This window comes from Taeniopygia guttata, chromosome 12 (genome assembly GCF_048771995.1).
Source record: "Taeniopygia guttata chromosome 12, bTaeGut7.mat, whole genome shotgun sequence".
Lineage (NCBI taxonomy): Eukaryota > Metazoa > Chordata > Aves > Passeriformes > Estrildidae > Taeniopygia > Taeniopygia guttata.
Window position 1 is genome coordinate 1,425,451 of NC_133037.1, and position 22,223 is coordinate 1,447,673.

Genomic DNA, 22,223 nt, shown 5'->3' on the forward strand with positions numbered 1-22,223 from the left:
CTGAGAGGGAGCCCCGGCCCCGATCCCGGTCCCGTTCCTGGCCCGCTCCAGTCCCACACCGGCACGGTCCTGCCCCGCTCCGGTCCCACACCGGCCCGGTCCTGTCCCGCTCCCGGTCCCGTTCCTGCCCCGCTCCGGTCCCACACCGGCCCGGTCCTGTCCCGCTCCCGGTCCCGTTCCTGCCCCGCTCCGGTCCCACACCGGCCCGGTCCTGTCCCGCTCCCGGTCCCGTTCCTGCCCCGCTCCGGTTCCACACCGGCCCGGCCCTGTCCCGCTCCCGTTCCGCACCCGCCCCGTCCCATCCTGGACCCGCTCCCTCAGCCGTTCCACACCGACCCGGTCCTGCCCCGCTCCCGGCCCCGCTCCCGTTCTACCCCGGTCCCGCTCTCGTTCCACACCGGCCCGGTCCCATCCCAGCCCCGCTCCTGTTCCACAGCGGCCCCGTCCCACCCCGGCCCCGGGGCGCGGCTGGGCACGGGCAGAGGCGCTGCCGCCGCCGGCTCCGTTCCCTCCCTGCCCGAGCCCGCGGCTCGAACCGCGCTGTCGCCTCGTCCCCGTGGTCAGCGTTAATGGCAAACCACGGAGCTGTGTGAATTCCTCACCTGCCTCTCAAGCCCTGCTCATTTTCAACGTGTTTGGGTTTGCCTTTTGTTTTTTTAAAACAAGTTAATGTGTCTGATGAGTGAATGGGATCCCGAGCCCTTATCCAGGGGAGGCAGTGCCACACGCTCCTGTCCTGGGAATGGGAACAGCCATGGCCGTTGCCAAAAATAGGTTAGAAACTGTTGTAAAATAGTTAATAATTGTTGAGCGTGTACTGCTGAAAAGTTCGGTTATTATACTGTAAAGGGGTTAAAAGGGTAGTTATACAAAATACAGTACTCAACCTACCTAAAGTGCACCACCCCGCAACAAACCTGGACAGAAATGTAATGGGTCAATCAAACACCTTAAACCTTCATGCAAATGAAGCATCCCAACAGAAACCAATCCAAAGGAACAAAAAACAGGATAAAAAGGGGGCATCTGTGTCGCTAGTGGACACAAAATGAGTACACAGAAGCTTGGTAAGTTCAAAAGAGAAAAAGAGAAAATTTTATTTCTGACCTCATAATATAAAGAATTCCAAAAGTGACAGTGGATTGGAGGGTGGAATTGCCACCTCTCCAACCACACTGGTCAAACCAACAGCCCAGCAATTCTCTCCTCTTACAAAGAAGAGTGCAAAACAATCATTATTTACTTGAACATGTGTGAGAACTCCAGTAGAAATATGTAAACATCAGAAGGCATAGAAAAATTTTTGAAGAACTTTAAAACTTTCAAAAGAACTATAAAAGGAAACCTAACACTTTTAAAAATCAGGGCAACACATCTGACCTGGTGAATCCGTGCTGCTCCGCCTGGAACATCGGGGACATCACTGCTCAAGAAAGGAAGAACATCGGTGCTGCAGCATCCTCGATGGGAACACTCCTGCTCCACCCACGGCCCCCTTGCTTTAGGCCTTATTGTAATAAATATTATTAAATTATTAAATATAAATGCTGAAATCACTTTAGTACCCAGAGCGTGTTTCTAACAGCTGGGGGTTGTGGCTTTTGGCAGGACATAATCCAGCCAAATCCATGCTCTGCATGATGGGAGACACAAATCCATGGAAACCAGTTGTGGCTTGGGATCACACACAGGTTTGGGTTGGAAGGGACCTTAAATCCCATCCAGTGCCACCCTGCCATGGCAGGGACACCTCCCACTGTCCCAGGAGCTCCAGCCCCACTGTCCAGCCTGGCCTTGGGCACTGCCAGGGATCCAGGGACAGCCACAGCTGCTCTGGGCACCTGTGCCAGGGCTGTCCACCCTCCCAGCCAGGAATTTATTCCCAATCTCTCATCTAAAGCTGGCTCAGGGAAGTCCTGCCTGTGCACTGTGTGACATTCTTCTAAAGCACCTCAGCTGGGAACTGCCCAGCCTGCAATGCCATGCTGGGAGTTCCATGAACTTTTGTATTTACCCCAGCTCAGGTGTTTGGGGTTTGAGGTTGATGAAGCTGTTACGACACTTCACCTGCTTTTTTCCTTTGCATAAGCCATGTGTTTCCATTTGGAACTCAATTAGCACACCCATATATAAGCCCTCCACACAGCTGGGTGGGTCAGAAGTTTTTGGAGTGTGTTCTGTGCTCCTTCAGGAAGGTGTTACTTGTGGCTGCTTTTCCCTGGTTTTTCTGATCCCTCTTGCTGCAAAGTTAAAGAAGTGGCCAAGTTGTTCCCTCTTGTTTCCTTCCTCCTGTCAGGAAAAAATAGCTGAGCAGCAGCAGGAGAGTTGCTGGTGAGTTTGGACAATGAAATCTGTGTTTATGGGGGATAATGGGGATAGAGAGTTGATGTGAAGGTAATGAGGGTGTTGTTTGTTGGGTAATTGAAAGGATTATTTTTGCACTGGGGCTGTAAGAGAAGGGGAGGTATGCAAGAGGTACTTCTGGAGGTCTGTGCTTCCCAGTGTCTGGCCTATCTAACTTTGGGGAAGGCTTTCACCAGTAAAGTTGTGCTATTTGTGCTTTATTGTTGGTCAGACTGTACATGGTGGAGGGGTCTGAGCACAGCCTGTGGCTCTGGGTTTGTGCCCCCAGCCCTGCCTCCTTGGGTGGCTGCTCTCACCCGGGGCCCTTCACAGCCTGGGGAAGGCAGATCAGCTGTAGGAGAGATGCTGAAATGCTGAGTGAGTGGTGATGTTCAAATGTGCTTCAGCTTAGGGCTTTCTGTTATTACCAAGCTGACCTTTAGACCAAGACACTAATTTGGCTGCTGATCCACAGTGCCAGATGGAATTCCCTACCACTTTGAGATGCCTGAAGTAACAAGTCATTCCTCTGTTTGCCTGTATGTACAGGAGAGGGGTTTGGGAATCTGCAAAAGGTCATGGAAAATCCAGTGTTTTCCTCCCCCTTATCTCACTCAGAGCTCTGTTGTGCTGCATTATTAATGGGTTTAAGTGTTGAGAGGTCCAGGGTGGGTGAAAAATGGCTGAAAGTTCCTTTTCATTTGTTATGCAAAATTGCTGTGGAGGGACAGCTTAAAATGGAACTGGAAGAGTGAATTGAAGGTGAACTTTGTGATGCTGATCTGAAACACCTGGGAATTTGTTTTGCAGTCTCTGTAATGAGGCTGCAAATCCCTTTTGTTACATTATATGTATTAAGGCTTTCCCCCATATAAACAATGCTTTTTTCTCATAAATCACTTTTGTGATTCCTCTCTACGTTTCTTTAGATTTGTAATATTCTTCTGAAAACTGGAATTTGGAAGGCTAGCTCTGCTTGAGCTGTGAGTTTGTGTCTCCACCTCACTCCACTGAATTTTGGTGGCTGAGGCTGTGTGTAGCACCAAGGTGGTAGAGCTTGAGAGGTGTGAACCTGTGGCTTCTCAACTGCAATTCAGGGAACTTCAGAAACCTCGGTGCAATCCCAGCCTGGAAGAAACTGGATGTGAAACTTTCCTGTCTTTCTGGTAGGCAAAAGGCCCAGGAACCAAAGATTCCAAATTGATGTGGTGGAAGCTAAACCATGCCAAGTGATAAACATGGAATTCCATGTGTTTCTGGTGTCACCATCAGTGCTCCTGGGGGTCTGGAGCAGCCCTTTCTCCAGCTGGGAGTGTTGCCAGCTCTCCATCAGCTCAGCTGTGTTTTCCTTGTGCTGATTCTGGCCCCAGAGGGTCCCGGTTTCAGGGCTCTCCTGGGAGGGTGATCAGGAGCCTTTTGCTAGAGGAGGCTCTTTGGAAGCTTCCTAGTTTCCTGTGGAACCAATCTCTGAAAGAATAAGGTAATCCCTTTCAAGTGTTTTATTTTGAATTGCACATAGTTTCTTGCTGACTTTGTTCTGAATAGCCTATTCAGATATTGAAAGTTGCTATTTTACATTAAAAGGCAGCACATTACCTGTGTGATATACTGGAGATGCCTCCTGAAGGGTTTCTAAAATCGTGGCATTGAGCACACACATCCCAAGGGGACCTTGGTCTGTCATTCCCTGGCTGTTTTAACTGCCTTATCTGTGTCTGCTTTAGGCTGTGTCTCCTTCCTCCTGTAGTTAATCTTGGATACTCTTTTTAAAAATTCCCTTGCTTAAGGACTCTTCTCTATGTGCTGCTCTTCTTTTCATGTCAGGTTGAACTTTTCCTTTGGTTTGACCTTTACTTATGGATCATCATCTCCATCAGGTTGGTGGGCAGGTACTCTGCATCCTTCTGCCAGTCTCTTTGGTGTCTATTAAAACATTGATTTGCAGAGAGTGAAGTACAAAAAGTCAATATCCCCCTAAATGGAGTAAAGTGACAATGTTCTAAGGCTGGACAAGTCCAGATTGGTGCCTGCACACTGAGGTGGGGTTGGCTGGGCAGGTGAGATAAAACCATGTCCTGGCAGGGCTTTGTTCAGGTGTGTTCATGGCAAACAGCCACATTTAAAAAGTGCTTATAATGCAAGCAGGTGCTTGGCTTTATTAGGACACCTGCAGCTTATTTTTCACTAGTGAAGCAGTGGGCTATCAGTGTTCTGCAGAGCATTTAGACCAGATGGATGGACAGGAGCAATCTGATGTGGCATGGCAGTGCCTGCCCTGAAGTGCTCAGGGAATTGAGACACCAGGTATGAAGAGTTTGGGTTTTGTCAGTATGAGGTGCCACATCACAGAGGTGATGACTGCAGCTCACCCACTTGCCTCAGCAGTCTGCCACTCAAAATGGGGAGCCCAAACACTTCTTTTTGTGCTTCTCACTTTTGAACCATTCATTCTCAGAGCAGTCTGCAGCTCTTTTATCTTGTTCTCCTTGCCACAAACACCTGACCGACCACAGGTGCAACTCCTCTCTGATTGAAGTGTAACAGACAAGTTAACACGTGCTGCTAATTGAGGTTTGGCTGCTTACAGCTCAATTTATTTGTGCTTCCCAGGCTGTGAGGTGCCCTCTGGCTGGGGTTTGGGGTGTGGGGCTGCTTGGCCAGTGCTGCCAGGCTGGGGCAGCCCTGGGGGATTGGGGGGCTCCATCCTCAGCTCCGGGGGATTGGGGGGCTCCTGCTCCCTGCTAATGAGCTGCCGAAAGCCCCCCAAGGAAATGCAGGCTGCAGCTGGAGCTCCAGTGATGATGTTTTTAAATCCTGAGCAGGAGAAGTTGAAGATCACTTTATTTAAGTGTGCCTTAGCTGTGGAGAGGGCTGACCTTGGAAAATGCTGGGTTTGAATAACGCAGTTTATCAAAATATCTCCAAGTGCTTTTGCAGGGGAGATGAACTTTGTTTCCTTGCTTGTACAGATAAGAAAACTGACGCAGGGACACATGAAAAGTTAAGCAGTGGTTGAGCTCTTGGTTATCACGGGGCTCTGCATTTCATCCCTTCCCGTGTGCTCTTGCAGCATTGATTGGGTAATAGGAACCATAAATCTCTTTGCCAATACACAGGCACTCAGAAAGTCTTGACTTTGAGATGAGTAACAAAGTTTTCTAACTTGGCATTTTGTCACATCCTTGGATGCAAGCAGAACAAGTTAGAGCAATGAGAATAATTCAGCTCTCACCATGCAAATGGATTGCTCATTAATAGTAACATATTTTTGTATAAATTAGTCTTCATGTATTTTAGGTGATTAAATTCACCCTTATTTTGGCCTGGCAGCAGCAGGTGAGCCACTTACAAAGACTAGATGGACCACTCATCTCCTGGCTAAAACTGTGCTGATGTTTTGCAGGGAACTTTTCCTGGTATTTTTATTAATAGAGAGAGCCATAGAACAGCCTTTTGGTGAAACAGACCTCTGTGTAACAGTATTTCTTCAAAAGAAACTCATTACCAAGTGAGACACAGAACTGCCTCCCAGACTGGACAAATTTCTTCCCTTTGAAGTGCACATCAAATTCCTTCTGTGCTCCCCATCTGCCTTGTCTGAACAAACTTCATCTGACATCGGTGACCTCTGGCATTTCCCTCTGGATGAGGGAGATGTATTTGCACACCATTCAAGTCTTTTATGGACTAACACGTGTAATGGGCAGCTCCAGGGGACTGCAGGCAGCGTTGGAGTGGATGTCTCAGTGATGCAGCAGGCTCAGCAAACTTCTGCTGCCTGGTGCTGTCTCTTAATGTGCTGCTGCTTGCCAGAGCTGCACGTTCTGCCGGAGTAAATGGAGCTGGGAGAGGATCCCTGTGGCTTTGCTGTCCTGCCTGCCCCCCAAAAGTGCTGTGCAGTGCCTGTGCAGGGCTCTGGGTGGTGGCTGCTGTGACATGGTGGATTTTGTGTTTTTACAGGGCTCTCTTGTGCCACAGAGGGCTGTCCTTGGCACACGGGTGGCTGTGCCAGAGCCCTGTGACCAGGGACCTCAGATAATGGGAAACTGGACAGGACAGAGCACACATCCAACCAATATGGTTAATGCAATGTTCTCCCTTTATTAGCGAGAAGATGGCAGTTTATATACACTTCAGAGCTGGTTTGGGGGTGTTGGTGTTTATTCCTGGGGTTTTCTCACCCTCTGCAGTGCACATTCCCTGCAGGTTGTGCTCACGCTGGCAGGAGGGGTTTGCAGTGCCAGGGGCTGCAGCTCTGTTGTGTTTGGTGAAGGTGTGTTTCCATTATTCAGGGTATTCCCCAGAGCCCACCTTGTTTTCCTTTGAGACACGACTTTGCCATCCCTGCCCAAGGTAATGGGTCACAGAAAAGGCCAAGTGAGCACCTGGGGGATACCTCTGTATATCCTTGGGGTGTGGATGTACACATTTCATACTGTGCTTTCATCTCAATTGGCCCTGAAGGACTGTATTGATTCAAGTTCCTTCTCAGAGACTCTAGATGCTTCCTTTATTTCCCAGTTGTCATCCCTATGTTTCTTAAAACAATGTGTAATGAAAATTTCCTTTTTTAGCTTATTTTTTAAAATAAATAATTTAGTTTCCTGCTCTTGATTTCTCATCACTAGTGTGGCCTGGTGCCTGGAAATGCTCTGGTTGGAGTGGTTCTTTTTGGTGGTTTGCTGTCAGTTGAGTGCTTCATCTTGCAGGTTAATGTCTCTCAAGAGCTGCTGGAATGCCAAGTCCTCTGAAAATGCACAGGGGCAAAGGCTGGTGGAAAATTGTAATGCTTTATTAATAAATAGAAGGTTGAGTGAGGAATAATCACATTTATCTTGAGTGAATGTTGGGTCAGGCTGGAAAAACTCCTTTTAGATCTCATCACAGGTAGCGTCTTGGTCTGAGCATTTCCTTTATTAGATGATTTAACAGTAATAAAAATGGGTTAGGGTTTGTTTTTCTTCCCCCCACAATCAACATTTGCTTAGTATATTACAAATTTTTCACTGTGATTATTCTGTGCTGTTTATGCTTTCAGAAAGATTTCATGTTGCATTTTTTCCCATTTGCTTTGTTCAAAAAGAGATGTTTTGAGAATAAAAATGTTGCTTATCTTGTCTTGCTGCTCCATAACTGTACTCTGGCTTATATGAAATCCATAATTTTTCCTTGTTGGTAGGACAACAGAGAACAGAAAGGTGGAATTAGAATAGGAATTCAGATTAATGTAACTGTGTGTGCTGTGGTTAAATAAATCACTTAATGATTACAGAATAATAATTCAGTGTGGCCTGCACTCAGACAGGATGCTTTTAAGGGGGGAGGAGCTGTATAAAGAATGAATTATGTGTGTTTAATGTAGTATTTCACTGTGATAGTAAATCAATTCCCCTCATCAAATTACCCAAACAAATTCATGAGTGTGAATCCAGGGCAATTAATAAACCATCCTGCATAGGACTGAGAGATGTAGTTTTGTGCTGTAACCTTTAAATACAATTTATCTCAAAGGCATAATGCTTAAATGCTAAATGTTCCTTCTCAAAGAAAACTTGGGAAGGAAAAAAAAGAAATAAAGTTAGCTTATGTAGGATTTCAGTTTCTTAAAAATTAATTATCCTTCAGAACTATTAATTTTGATGTAATGCCTCAATTTTTATCCCAATGTTCTATGCAACACTGGTTTTGTGTGGCTTTATACTGACAGAGAGTGGGTTTAGATGCGATATTGGGTAGGAATTGGTGCTGGGCAGCCCTGGCACAGGTGCCCAGAGCAGCTGGGGCTGCCCCTGGATCCCTGGCAGTGCCTAGGGCTGGGCAGGGCATTGGGAACAGCCTGGGACAGGGGAAGGTGTCCCTGCCCTGGCAGGGCTGGGATGGGTGGAACCATTCTGGGGTTCTGTGGAGCCTCCCAGTGCAGTGCCTGAGGGAGCCCAACACATCCCTCTGGCTGCCCTGGCTGCTCCAGACCCTGGCACAAAGTCACAAACACCTGTGGCTTCCATTTTAGCTTGTGGGAAAAGCTGCAAACTTTGTATGAGGAATTACAAACCACAAGGGTTTGAGTAGTGTGGGAGTTAACACAGGGTGAAAAAGTAGAATTTTGGGGTTTTTAGAATGTGGTTCAAGGGGACAAGATGGATTTGGGTGTGTCCTGACCTCCTTCTCCTTGCCCTCCATGCCTTGCTGTGCTGGTGACACTTTTCTGTTGGTTTAAGGCACAGACACACTGCCCAACAGAAATGACAGATATTGGCACGTTATTGCAAACATGGCACAGGCAGTTTTTGGTATAAAATGCAAACCCCGCCCTGAGGGCAGACAGAATGCCATGGCCGAGCTGCTGGCCAGAGCTCAGCAGGGCAGAGAGAGAATGTTCTGGAGAAGGGAAAATAAACAGCCTTGAGAAGCTGATCCTGCACACTCAGACTGCTCCTTTGGCTGCAGGGCTGGAGAAGGAGGATTTTACACTCCTGGGGTCAGCCCAGCACCCAGACCCTGAGTGTTCCCATAAGTGGGAGTGGGGAATGGGCTCTCTGTGCCTCCAGGGATGTGTGGGGCTCAGGCAGTGCCAGCATTCACAGCAGCTGCTCCTGAACATACAAATCCTAAAACCCCAGTGGGAGGGTCCCAGGGATGTTTCTGGGCTGTCTCCAGGTGGGAAGGGAACTTTAGGGATATATCCCCAAGATGATTAGTCCTGTTCTGGCCTCCACGAGTGTCCTTTGCATCCAGCCCCCTTCACAAAGTGCTGAGCAGGCAGAGATGGAGGGAATGCTGTTCCTGTTTGGAAGACATCTGGAGCTCTGGTTTTAGTGCTGGGTTTAAAGAGTGGTGCATAGCAAGCTCTTCAGTTCCTCTCCCAGAGTGAAAACAGTGATAAACTCCTGTAATACAGATCAGCAAAACATCCTTCGTGCCAGCAGTCTGTCTCAGTGATTATTCTGATGTGATTTAGGTGTGTCCACAGAGGTGATGGAGCCTGGAGGGAGGGCTGAGCTCCTGCTGCTGTGGGCTGGGCAGCTCTGACCACATTACATGAAACGTGGACGCAGTGAAAAGCAATCTTGCTTTCAAAGGATTGTTGGTGACCTTTAAATTAGGGCTGGGAGTCTCATCATGGACTGCCAGGGCAGCAGACATGACTTACTCCTCTTTCCCTTAGAACTGAAAGGTTATTTTCACCGAAATTACCACTTTTTACGCAAAGGTCAAATCCGTATAGCTGCATCTCGAGGAGGTAGTCAGTGACCTTGTTTATCTCCCAGTGTTTGCAACTTCATAATTCTGGGTTGTTTTTTACAGATCTTGCTGTTGTCATTCTTTTATAACATTGCAAAGAGCTGCATTTGATGGGCTGGATGTTGAACTGCTGCAAATAGTTTCTGTTCACTCGGATGGAATAATGGTAAATGACCCTGGTGCTGGGCTTGGTGCTCTGTAGGAGCTGGTGTTTAATTGTTTCTGGCTCTAAAAACCACTGCTTGCAGCCTCTGGTTTAGGGGAGTTAGCTCTGTTGGGCCTGCCAAGACTTTCTGTTGTGTACTTGAGTTGCACATCATTACAGAAATGATAAATTTATAGGATTCCCCCAAGTGCCACAGGATTTCACTAGAACTAAATCCCCAAATTGTTTTAGGGGCTTGCTCTTAGACTAGATTTTACAGCTCTGTGCTGAATGAAGAATCTCTTTTCCAAAGGCTTGAGAAAGGTTTTTAGAGAATAAAGAAACCCAACTCCCCAAATAAACTGCTATTTATGTTGTCACTTTATATACTTGAAAGAACCAGGAACTTTGAGCCATGGTTTTGCCCATAAGTCTGAGGGTAATTTGATACTCTTTTAATCAAGTGGGTAAAATCTTGAATTCAGGGTCGTGGTTATGTGCTGCTTATGTAAGCTGGCAAAAAGAATAACTAAAAATTAGTTACTATATTTTGTACATTTTTTTTAAAAAGGGGGGGAAGCGGGCTAGAATGTATTTCATGTTTCAGTTATTTGCTTTTTAAAGCGTGTCTAACACTAAGTACGGGTATTGGGAGTCAGGAAAGTGAAGTGGCTATAGACTCCTTGGCTAGACTTTTTTTGGTTTGCCTTGTAAGAGAAACGTGTCTCTGTTTTTAGCTCCCGAAGTTTTGCCCCGTTAATTTCTTCTGTATCGTTTGGTTATCTAAACATCTGCCAAGAGATGGCGGTGCGATGCTGCTGCATGTGCTGGGGGAGCCTCTGGGTGGCCTCTCCTGGAGCAGCCCCACATTTATCAGCTCATGCCATACAAGCTGTGCGCTGAGAAAATCAGCAATATTAAAACTATTGTCTAAAATCTTCTTTAAACTGCTCTGCAGTGCTCTGTCAGCTCTGGGAAGTTTTGCTTCCCTCCTGCATGCAGAGTACATTTCTTAATGTGTGCTTTTGTTGGATGGAGTTAATTTTGGGCTTGGTAGCTGGTTCTGTGCTGTGCTTCACTCAAGAGAAATGCAAAGGTGACTCTGAGGCTGGCATCGTTTCCATCCCCTGACAGTAGTGGTGGAACGCTGGTTTCTGTTGAAGGCAATGTTAAAAAGGACAATTCTTACCCCCTAAAACAAATCCCCTTATTCCTGCTAGGTGCTGTATGGATTTGGGCCAGGCAAGGCTGGCAGGGACAGGTTTGTCAGAGTTACAAGGCAGCTGGTGGGAAAGCCCTTCTCCTGTCCTGATCTGTTGTACAGCCCCACGTTCCAGGCACAGTTAATGCTCAAAAACTTCTTTTTTTGCCTGCTGAATACCGAAGTGTTCCTTGGAGGAGGTGGGTGGGAGATCAGAGGGCTCCAGCTGCAGTGTTTGCCATAAATGCAGGGTGGCCTGGTGTCTGCAGGAGGCTTTGTCCCCTCCTGCCTGTGTCTGACAAACGAGGGTGAAGGCTCTGAGTTTGGCATGTTGGTACCTGTCAGAGCCCAGCACATCCCCCTGGCTGCTCCAGACCCTGGCACCAAGTCACAAACACCTGTGACTTTGATTTTAGCCCATGGAAAAAACTGCCAACTTCATGTGAGGAGTTACAAACCACAAGGGTTTGAGTAGTGTGGTAATTGAGTTAACACAGGGTGAAAAAGTAGAATTTTGGGGTTTTTAGAATGGGGTACAGGGGACAAGATGGAGGGATTTGGGTGTGTCCTGACCTCTTCTCCTTCTCCTTGCCCTCCGTGCCTTGCTGTGCTGGTGACACGTTTCTGTTGGTTTAAGGCACAGACACACTGCCCAACAGAAATGACAGATATTGGCACGTTATTGCAAACATGGCACAGGCAGTTTTTGGTATAAAATGCAAACACCACCCTGAGGGCAGACAGAATGCCATGGCCGAGCTGCTGGCCAGAGCTCAGCAGGGCAGAGAGAGAATGTTCTGGAGAAGGGAAAATAAACAGCCTTGAGAAGCTGATCCTGCACACTCAGACTGCTCCTTTGGCTGCAGGGCTGGAGAAGGAGGATTTTACACTCCTGGGGTCAGCCCAGCACCCAGACCCCGAGAAGTGCCATTTGTTGCTCAAATCTGAGGCTGCTTCCATGCCACTGGCACTAGACTGTGTTCCCTCTGTTCACATGGCGTGTTTATCATAGCACTATATCAGGACATTTTTGTAGTATTCAGTCTAAATTTTCAATGTCTTAATACAACCCAATACTTCTTGCTAATGTCTCCATTGGTAGAATAAATATTTCATACTCTTATTCCAATTTTATAGCCTTTTCTGATTTCCCCTGAGTGAATGTGAGGTTTCTTACCTGTGCACATCTTGTCTATTTTTCATTTACTCTTGAATTTAATTGGTCTGAAAGTTTTAATGTACACTCCAGTAATTCTAAAGACATTCTTCACTTGAGGAAAATGAAAGAATAACCTGTGTAAAAAGTGAACAAAATTTATAACCATTTGAAAACTGAACCTAAACTCGTGTGTCCTTCCTGATGTCTGTTCCAAAGCCATGACTGGAATCCCGCTTTGTGTCTCAGTGGGTTTGTGTCTCTGTTCAGCTCCAGTGCAGATGGCTGGCAGGAGACCAAAGGCTGGTTCTTGGCCAACAGGACATGAAAGTGGAAATCTAAACTCTGAGCAGGAGTCCAGAGAGGCCTGGGCCTTGATCTGTGGCAGCAGAGGCTGGTTCAGCTTCAGCACACTGTGCTTTTTGCTTTATAGCCACATCAGGAGGATTTCAGGAAGGAGACAGTGAAGGACAGGGGGAGAGAGGGCCAGAGGACAAATGACTCATCAGAGATTCCCCAGCAGGATGTGGCAGAGGATTCAGGTCCTTTGAGTGCATCCTGATCTCCTTGCCAAAGCCCTGCTGCCCTCCTCACCCCTGGCTCCAGCAGGGCTCTCCTTCCCTCTGTGCTCCAGCCAAACTCCAGGAAATATTGGAAATCAGGTGAACCTGGTGGGGAGAAATGCTGGTGTCTGACTCCAGCTCAGAAGGCTGAATGATTTCTTTATTATAACTATACTATAATACATTCATATACTATTTAAAGGACATATTCACACTACAAACCTACTTTTTCTAACTCCCATATCTAACTCACAACTTGTGCCCCTCTCTTAGAGCCCAGCCCCAGGTGGGTTGGATTGGCCATCAGCTCAAACAATCCTCACAGAATCCAACCAAGCAACACCCCAGGGAAACAATTCTCCACACACATTCCACATGGGAAAACACGGAGAAGAAATAGAATTTTTTTTTTTTTCTCTTTCTTCCCTCTGTGCTCCTCTATGAAAAATCCTGAGAGAGAGAAGAATGTCTCTGCCACAAGGAAAGGCCCCGGGACTCCTTCCCCTGCAGCAGCAGCCTTTTGGTTAGACCTGGTTTTACAGAGGAGTGAGCATCTTCAGCACTGCACACCTTTGTCATTTGTGTGCTGCTCTGGGGGTCTCAGAGCAAATATTCCCTAAATTCCTGTTTCTTGGGAATGATGGGCTGTGTGTTGTGCCAGACAGCGTGAGGGTGCTGTGCCTCATCCCATGGAGACTGGGGCACAATGGCCAATCTGTGTCCCCACTCGGTCCAGATCAGATGTGTGCTCAGCAATTGGAATCTCCCTGCTCGGATTGTCTGCACATATGCCAGAGTGGCAGGGGCTGAATGGTTTCAGTGCAGGGGGGCAGAGGGAGAAAAGCCTTTTGTTGGGGGTGTCTGTGCAGTGTTTGCTGCCAGGGATGGATTATTTAGTAGTGACTGAGCTTTGTACACATGCCTGGACAACCCCTGGGTTGCTCCTGAGTTTTTGGTTGGTCCCTTCAATAAACCTGTGGTCCTGGAATTCTAATGAGTGAAGAATATTATTATTACCATCACAAATTCAGTGTGAGTATTGAGAAACTCTTAAGAGTAATGGGGAAAATTAATTCCTAATGATAAGAAAATGGAATGCAGTTACCAAGGGCTTTTTGCCATCTGTCAGCATTGTGCTTATATATATATCCCCAACCTCTCCAGTCATTTTGAAAATCACTTTGTATTTTATCCCCTTCTATATACTTTCATGGAGTGCTCTGTTTTGTACCCACTTAAATCTTATGCTAAAATCTGATTTGTTTACATTGCATGTTGTATATTCACCCATTGCTTTCTTTTCCATACAGGCTCAGAATATTTTTGGGATTTCTTAGGATCTGTTCTCACTTCAGAACATTTTACTTCAGGCAGCAGTTAAGGGGTAAAGAAAAAAAAAAAATGACCTAGTTATGGAACTAAAGCCTGGGACGTGTACACTGGTGGGGAGGCTCCTTGCTGGAATTGTGCATTTTGATTCCTGATTGGCTTTGTCTTTCCATCTGTTCCCTCATCTGCAGCTCCTGCACTGTCTCACCGAAGCTGTGATTGCTGGTGTGTTTTATTGTGTGCCAGACTGTTGGGGACTGGCTGCTGACTTTTCTATTCTGCTGCTCTGCTTTTGTTCCCCTGACTCAGATCTGCCGCTCTCAGTTCCTCTCTTGCTCTGACAGACGCTTTCCTTCCAGGGAAAAGGCTCTGACAAGATTTTAACAAAGCCAGAATACTTTTTTGCATAGAATCTACTTTTTCCTGTAGCCTTTTATCAGAGTTTGCTCTTGTCTTCTTACCTTCACAATGTCATTTCAAAACTTTGTGTTTCCTGTAGTTCTCGTGCATAATCTTAGTGTGATTTAGGATGTTTTCTGTTAGGGTTGAAATACCTTTTCTTTCCTGGCTGTGACAATGAGCTGAGCAGTGCTTTGAGCTGTTGGCTGGATTTTTTTCTCCCCAGCTTTGTCTTCCATCAGGTTTGTTCCCTCCTCTTTGTTGTGGGAGTGTAAATGCAGAGCAGCCCTAGTGGCTTGTGCTGGGTTTCACTGGGCCACCAGCTCTATAGAGACCTGGCTGCTGGGGTTCCTCCACAAACACATCACAGAAAATGAGTGATTTTGTGTTCTGAGGGAGGATACTGCTGTTCAGGCTTGTGCTGTGCTGAGGGGATCGTCCCAAAGTGACTCCAGGATCTAAGTACAGACAGAATCTTGGCATCACAAAATGCTCTTGTGGTCATCTTTTCCTTCCAGTCACCTGAGAAGGATGTACACGTGGCAAAGGAATTTTACTAAGTAATTCATGTCCAAGATTCACCTTTTTTTAAAACAAAAAGGAGTTTAGAACTTTCTACTCTGACAATGCTTCCCTCCCTCTTCTCACACTCCCACTTTCCACTGTTTTCCCAGGGGCTTCTGAAACATAATTAAATTCAAAGTAAATTTTCCTATCACAATTGGCACACAGTGCTAATGACAATATAAACAAAGCACACAAATTGTTTAATGCAGAGGAGAGAGATAACAAGGGGAGGATAAGGCCTGCCTTGCTGACAGGAGCTGCAGGCAGAAGTTTTGCATTTCCAACATCCTCTAGCCCAAACCCAGCGGTTTTGGGCAGGTTCAGTTCCCAAATCCCTCACTAAAAGTCACAAATGCAGCTCTCCCTGAGGGAGGGGATTGTAGGATAGAATAAACTCTGGCTTTTGGGAGACCAAAATACAGGTGCTGTGGCACGTTTTGGCCTTAAAGGCTGCAAATTGCATCTGTGGCCACTTAATGGCTCCCAGCTGTGTTTTTAGGAGAGAAAACTGATTTATCCCTGGGGTCCCCAAGGGCAGCAGCAGGAGCTGTCCCACTGCAGTCAGGCTCTGGTAGCAGCTTCTGCTGTGCTGGCAGTGTCTGCATGTGTTTGTTGCAGCAAGGGGAAAAGAGCCATATTTCATAATAGATACGAGTTTCCTATTTTCTATCAAGCACTTGGACTCTTTACAAATGACACAAGAGCTGTTGGAACAGTTTAATTTGTTAATCACCACTGACTGTCATTTTTCTCTATAAAAAGAAATGGATCTCAGGTGATCAAAATATTCCTCACTGAGATCAAGAGAATTGTAGATCAAGAGAATTGTGGCAGTTGACACCAGCAGAGGATCTGGCACTAAGGGGCATCAGGTTGGCTGTTCAATTACAGAAATTAAAGCATGTTCATATAAACTTGTTTGTGAATGATTTCCCGTGACTCACTGGTTTTGTTTCACTAAATTTTGAGTGGAATAATAAACTAATATTTTACTTTAATCAAGTAAGATTTGTAGCCTAGTGCTCAGTACTGTAATGTGCAAAAAATTCTCAAGCATTTAAACAAAATAGGAATTGAATTAGTGAGACCGAGCTTTAAAAATGGAATTCTGTGTGTGTGAGGTATCTCTGCTTCCATGAAGACATCTGGCATTTCAGCTTACTCTGCATATTTGGTGGTGTGGAACAATTTAAAGCATGTTATTTTTGAAATGTCATCTTGCAGTGGCAGAGGAGAACATAATGACATTGCCTGTGACATGATTTGCAGACTGAAATTCTGTTAGCCAGTGTTACCCTGCTGGGGAAGAAGCACCTGTACTTCAGGATGATTTAAAATCCTTATAATTAGAGCTGCTCTGTAGATGGGATCATTTCCCTGTGGTGTCAGTGGGTGAGGTGGGGATGGTGCAGCACCCAGTGCTGGATGCTTCCTGTCATTTTGAAGGAAAAGCTGATTTTTCCTCAGCTGGATCTAAGTTCAGCTTGCTCAGACCTGAAGCCAAATCAACTTCCATCAGCTCATCTGCTGAAAGAATGAGGGATCTAAGAACTGCTTCAATTCTGACAATTGCCATCTCTGCCAGGTTGTTCTGCCTCTGCAGTGAGGGCAGATTGTGCAATGCTGTTACAATTCCAGGCTCTGGGAAGTGGGACCAGCAGAAATTCCCATCTGACACCCCCTGGCTGTTTGGGGTTTTCCATGGAGCTGGGTCTTGGCTGCAGTGTCCTGGAGGAAGCACCCAGGGGCTGGGGAGGTGGCACCAACAGTGCAATGGGGTCTGCAGGTGGCTGTGTGAGGTTTTATTCCTCTTTTCCTCTTGGAAGGGAGAGGACCTTGAGCTTGGCTGTTCCTCCAGCCCAGGTTTAGTGTTGCTTCAAAGCCCTCCTATGATATTTTGCCTCCCTTATGCCTTTAAGAGGTGAGGGAAAAGCAGCAGCTGAAAATCTGCTGAGCAGAACATTCCCTAAATTGCTGTTCCAGAGGCTGTAAAGGAAAAAAGACCCTGAGGTGACCTACCTGTGTTTGGTTCCTGCTTGTAGCACTTACTGTGTGGTGTTGGTAGCAGGAACAGCAGCGTCCTGTGCTTTTCCTGGAAAAGCAGAGTAAGAACAAGAGAAGGGAGTATTTACAGTAAAGTCAAAACATGACCTGGGCTGCTTGTGGAAAAATTCCAATGGGCTGCAAATCTGGAGATGTTTAATGACAAATTGTACTGGTGTGTTCTAGGGTAGGAGTGTTTTCATAAGTGTAAGTTACTAAAAGGTCTGGAAACTGTGAGAAGCCAACTTGAAAGTTTGAGGGATATATTTAAAAGAAACCTAGACCTGAAGGGGAAAAAAATATAACCATGGCATTGACTGTCTGTGATAAGGTCTCTGAGATTTTTCTCAAATAATTAGCTGGATATAAATATATCAGTTCAAAGAAATGTGCAAATCTCGTCTGACAAACATTATTATCTAGAGGCTTTCTTTTTATCTGCAGGCATTGTTTCTTGTGCATCCATGGTTACTTACACTCCCAGAAGGGGAAAAAAGAATTTTCTATTCCTAGGTATCGTGTTTTACCTCTGGCTAGAGCTGTGCTATGGGTGAAAGAGTTTTTCTGCATAATCTATCCTGGGAAACGGTCAATAACTAAACCAGAGTAAAAGTTAATTACCAGCTACGTGGTAAGGCCATTAAAACATGCCCGGGGGAAGAAGAAGCTCTGGAGATAAAAAGGAGGTAAGGAATGAACACTTCTCAGTAGGACTGTGTGTGTGAAGGGGAAGAGAATAGTTCATGTACATGAAATAAAAGAATGCAGAAGTTTGTAACTCAGTAGTTAATATGATCTGCTAGAGACCTTTTAGCTGGAAAAAAAACCAAACAAGTTTTATCTTGGGTAATCATGGTGTGGTTTGGGTTGGAAGGGACCTTAAAGGTCACCTTATTCCACACCCCAGCCATGGCAGGGACACCTCCACAGACCAGGGTGCTCCAAGCCCTGGCCAAGCTGGCCTTGGTGCCCCAGAGCAGGAGCACATTTGGTATTTTCTGCTGAGCAGCTGCTGGGAGTGTCTGAGGAAATCCCAGCTCTGGCTTTTCCGGGTCTCTGTCGGAATCCCTGGAGCACACAAAGCAGCAAGCATTGCCTTTTCTCCTGGGGGTTCCTGTGTCCCTTTGCTTTGGTGGCACTGGGGATGTCCCTGGGCTGGCAATGGCCCTGGGAGCAGTGTCAGGGTGTTGGGCTGACCCCAGGAGTGTAAAATCCTCCTTCTCCAGCCCTGCAGCCAAAGGAGCAGTCTGAGTGTGCAGGATCAGCTTCTCAAGGCTGTTTATTTTCCCTTCTCCAGAACATTCTCTCTCTGCCCTGCTGAGCTCTGGCCAGCAGCTCGGCCATGGCATTCTGTCTGCCCTCAGGGCGGTGTTTGCATTTTATACCAAAAACTGCCTGTGCCCTGTTTGCAATAACGTGCCAATATCTGTCATTTCTGTTGGGCAGTGTGTCTGTGCCTTAAACCAACAGAAAAGTGTCACCAGCACAGCAAGGCATGGAGGGCAAGGAGAAGGAGGAGAAGGTCAGGACACGCCCAAATCCATCTTGTCCCCTTGAACCCCATTCTAAAGACCCCAAAATTCTACTTTTTCACCCTGTGTTAACTCAACTCCCACACTACTCAAACCCTTGTGGTTTGTAATTCCTCACACAGAGTTGGCAGCTTTTTCCATGGGCTAAAATCAAAGCCACAGGTGTTTGTGACTTTGTGCCAGGGTCTGGAGCAGCCAGGGCAGCCAGAGGGATGTGCTGGGCTCTGACAGAGCAGGAGCAGCCTGGGCTTTGGTGCCACATCAGCTCTGAGCAGGGGCTGGGGACACTGGGCTGCCAGCTGGGAGCCTGTGAACTTTGGGATTTTTGCTGTGTTTAGCAGCACAAACAGCAGAAGGGGGATGGTGGGGTGAAAACTGACCTCTGAGATACTTTGCTCAATTTTAGTGTTTTGCTAATGTGCTTTTTAGTATGAGTTGGATTTAAGTGCTTGAGAAGGGTGCCTGGATCTTGTGCAGCCTAGGTAAGGACTAGCCCCATTCTGTCACATAGTCTGTATTTTAATAAGCCTTGTGCAAGGAGTCTGTGTGCTCCACAGCAGAGCAGGAGTAGACTTGTGGGTAATAATTCATATTCTACAATAATGAGTTTTCTCTTGCTCTCCTTCCTGCTTCCCATCTGCCTTAGAGTTTTTACTGAGTAGAAATTAAAGATTTTGTGGATCAGCATTCCCATTCTGCGTGGTGTCATGCAGGACAAACATTTGTTGTGGGATGGGACACTTGACCTGCTGTTGCACTCTCCATACTTCACAGGAATTCCAGACACAGGTTTTTCCCAACTACTTGCTATAATTAAGGTGGAACACTTTATTTTCTTGGTGAATAGGAAGCTCAAATTTATTTTAAAAAACATATTTCTGTATCTCTCAGCATTGGTTTTGGGGCAGCATTGCAGTTTGGGAGAGTTTGTGGTCACTGAATGCCAGTTCCACTCCTTCCAGGGATTTTCTCCGTGTTGCTGGTGTCAGTCTGAATCTGTAAAAAGATGATGCAGATTTGCATTTATAAAGTGCAATAAGGCCCTTTTAGCAGAACAATGTGTTGCAAAGCAGCATTATGATGATTAAAAAAGAAAGATGATAATCTTGAAAATGCCCATCTAGAAATAAAATTGGAAATACACCCTTTGTGTGTGGGTTTAGTGAAGAGGATTTTTTGCTTAGTCTGGCGACTCCATTAGTTTAAAGCCCACTTCCATGGAGCAGCCAAGATTATGCCCCAGAGCAGATGTAGAGTTTGGAGTCCTGCTGAGGTGAATCGTCTCTTCAGAGCTTGGGTTTGCTGGCAACAAAGGGAAGGAAACAGCTGGAGAAAGCTGTGAGGGGCTTTTGGGGGGAGGCTTCCTATAGATTATTCTCTTAATTGCTCCAGCTGAGCACACAAGAAGAAAGGCAGAGCCAGGGGAGGGGTCTTTATGAAAAACAGGTCTTTTCTGGGAGCTGATTATTGCCCTTCTGACTAGTGTGCTGTTAAGGGTGAGCTTGGCTTCTGCATTGCATCATTTAACAAATAAAAAATCCCAGCAATCTCCCCCTGCCACCTTTCACTGTCTCGAGGTGTTTTAATTGCTGCTGGGTAAGGCAAATATTCATCCAAACTCTAGGTGCAGGAGACTCAGTACAGATTTCTATTTTCCATCTCTTTCAGGGGGACTGGCAGCAGTTTTTTGTCAGGCAGGGAGCCTGAACTTGGCCTGGTTTGTGCTGTGTGTCCATAACCCACAAAGGCAGGAGGATTAATCAGATGTGGCTCATTATCACTGAACACTTGGGAAATAATGAAGAGCAGGGACTCTCTGGCTGCAGTTGTTGAGGGTACTTGTTGAAAATAACAGAAAACAATAATTCTCCAGGATGAAACTCGTGTGATTTATTATCTATGATGTTGCATTTCTGTCTCACACAAAGCTTTCTCCTCCAGGCTCAGCTCTGTTTTGTGCTTGCTGCTTCCTGGGTTTTCAAGTCCTCTAGATAATTAACTAATAAACTAATTGCATTGCAGCCAGGGTTCCTAGGGGAAGTATTCTCCTGTTAGATACAGGCAAATAGGTGCCAATGAAGTGATGGGATGTGGGCACCTGACTTGTGCCAGCTCTTCCCAGGCTGTTGTGGGATGGTTTGGGTTGGAAGCTGTGGAGCTGCCCAGCCCTCCCTGACCTGCTGAGCTTGTTCCAGTTTTCTCCTGCTGCTGCCAGGGCTCCTGGGTGCTGTGGGTACCTGGCAGCCCTGGCAGGAGGTGCTGCCAGCTGGAAATCAGGAAAGAGATGCCAAACCAAGGACTTCCAAGGAATGGCTGCTTTTGTGCTCTTTGCACTGCAGAAAATGGGTCCAGTTTGGAACAAACGCCAGTGCCTGTTGGCTCTTTGACACAGATGAACCAAGTCCACGTGTTTTCAGCACTGCTTCAGTGTGTTTTCACTAATAAATCCAGCCCCCTCAAGAGGCACTTCAGTGAAAATCCAGTACAGAGTTCTGGGAACTGTTACTGCCCTCAAACACAGGGAGAATTTAGGGCTACACCAAGAGAAGCACAAAATCTGAGCACATCTGGGTTTTTTCCTTTCTCTCTGCTTTTGACTCATGAAGTCATGTAAATGGCTTTATGCTTTCTCAGTCTAAGAGGCTGTTGCAGGAAATGAGTGGTGTTTCAGGAACGGCTGAGTATTTGCTGCTCCTCTTTTTACCCCTCACTGAAGTTAAAATGCCAGAAAGGACAGATCAAATGTGGCCCTTGCCAGGTGAGAGGGACAATATCCCAAAGAATACTCGGTAATATTTTAGCTGGGACTGTGGCTTGAAAGAGGAAGTCCAATATACCAGTAGAGAATTGCAGATTTATCTGTGTTCTGAGGAAATGGTAGGGAAAAAAAAAAATCAATTTATCCATCGACTAAGGTAGTGAAACAGAGAAATGGAGGGAATACATAAATATCCCAAACAGTCTGGTGGATGACAGCACACTTCATCAGGGATAGGTGCAGAGTTTTGGGAAGCTCCTAATGGTTTTACAGGGAGGGGTGGTGTGGTGATGTTCTCTTTGCCTTGAAGCTCCTTTGGAGAATATTATTAGCTCTTAATAATTCCTTTTCAGATGATTAAAATATGTATCTGGTAGTTTTGATAGCAGCTTTAAATGCCTCCACTGAAGGAGAAAAGCTCCTAGGAAAGTGTGTGGGGAGGTGGGGCTGGATCTCTGTGAGCTCCTTCCCTCCAGCAGAACCCCACATTGCTGTGGGGTAGTGGTGGCAATTCTCAGGGCAAGCCAGGATCCTTTGGGGGGAATCCTTTGGGGGGGATCCTTTGGCTGTGGGTTGGGAAGCTGCTGGACTGGGCTCCATCTCTCAGCAGCATCTCCCTGCCTAGATTTGGTAATTTGGGATGGGGTTCAGCCTCCTGTGCTGCTCTGTCTCATGGGGATGGTCAGGAATCTGGGAAAATCTGGTTTGGGGAGCAGGACATCAGTGATAGGTTTGTGTGGGTAACTGCAGTGGGTACAAATCCCTTTTCTCCTCCTGCGTGGTGCCTTTGCTCTGTGTCTTTGGGACTGCTTTGTACATGTAGTTTACTCAGTGCTAAGAGCCCTGTATACACATCATTAATTTCTTCTAGTATGGGATTTGTGCTCAATTCTTTATTTTCCTATAACAGCCAATAAATATTCTAAGCACTATGCTAAGGAGTAT

General features: G+C 46.3%; 1 long non-coding RNA gene across 1 annotated transcript; it reads left to right on the plus strand.

The window, feature by feature from the left end:
- The first annotated feature begins 42 nt into the window (after positions 1-42).
- On the plus strand, positions 43-1,556 carry LOC116808879 (uncharacterized). The gene is made up of 2 exons (XR_004369116.3): positions 43-774; positions 1,366-1,556. It is a non-coding gene; the product is annotated as an uncharacterized lncRNA (long non-coding RNA).
- Positions 1,557-22,223: the final 20,667 nt, after the last annotated feature.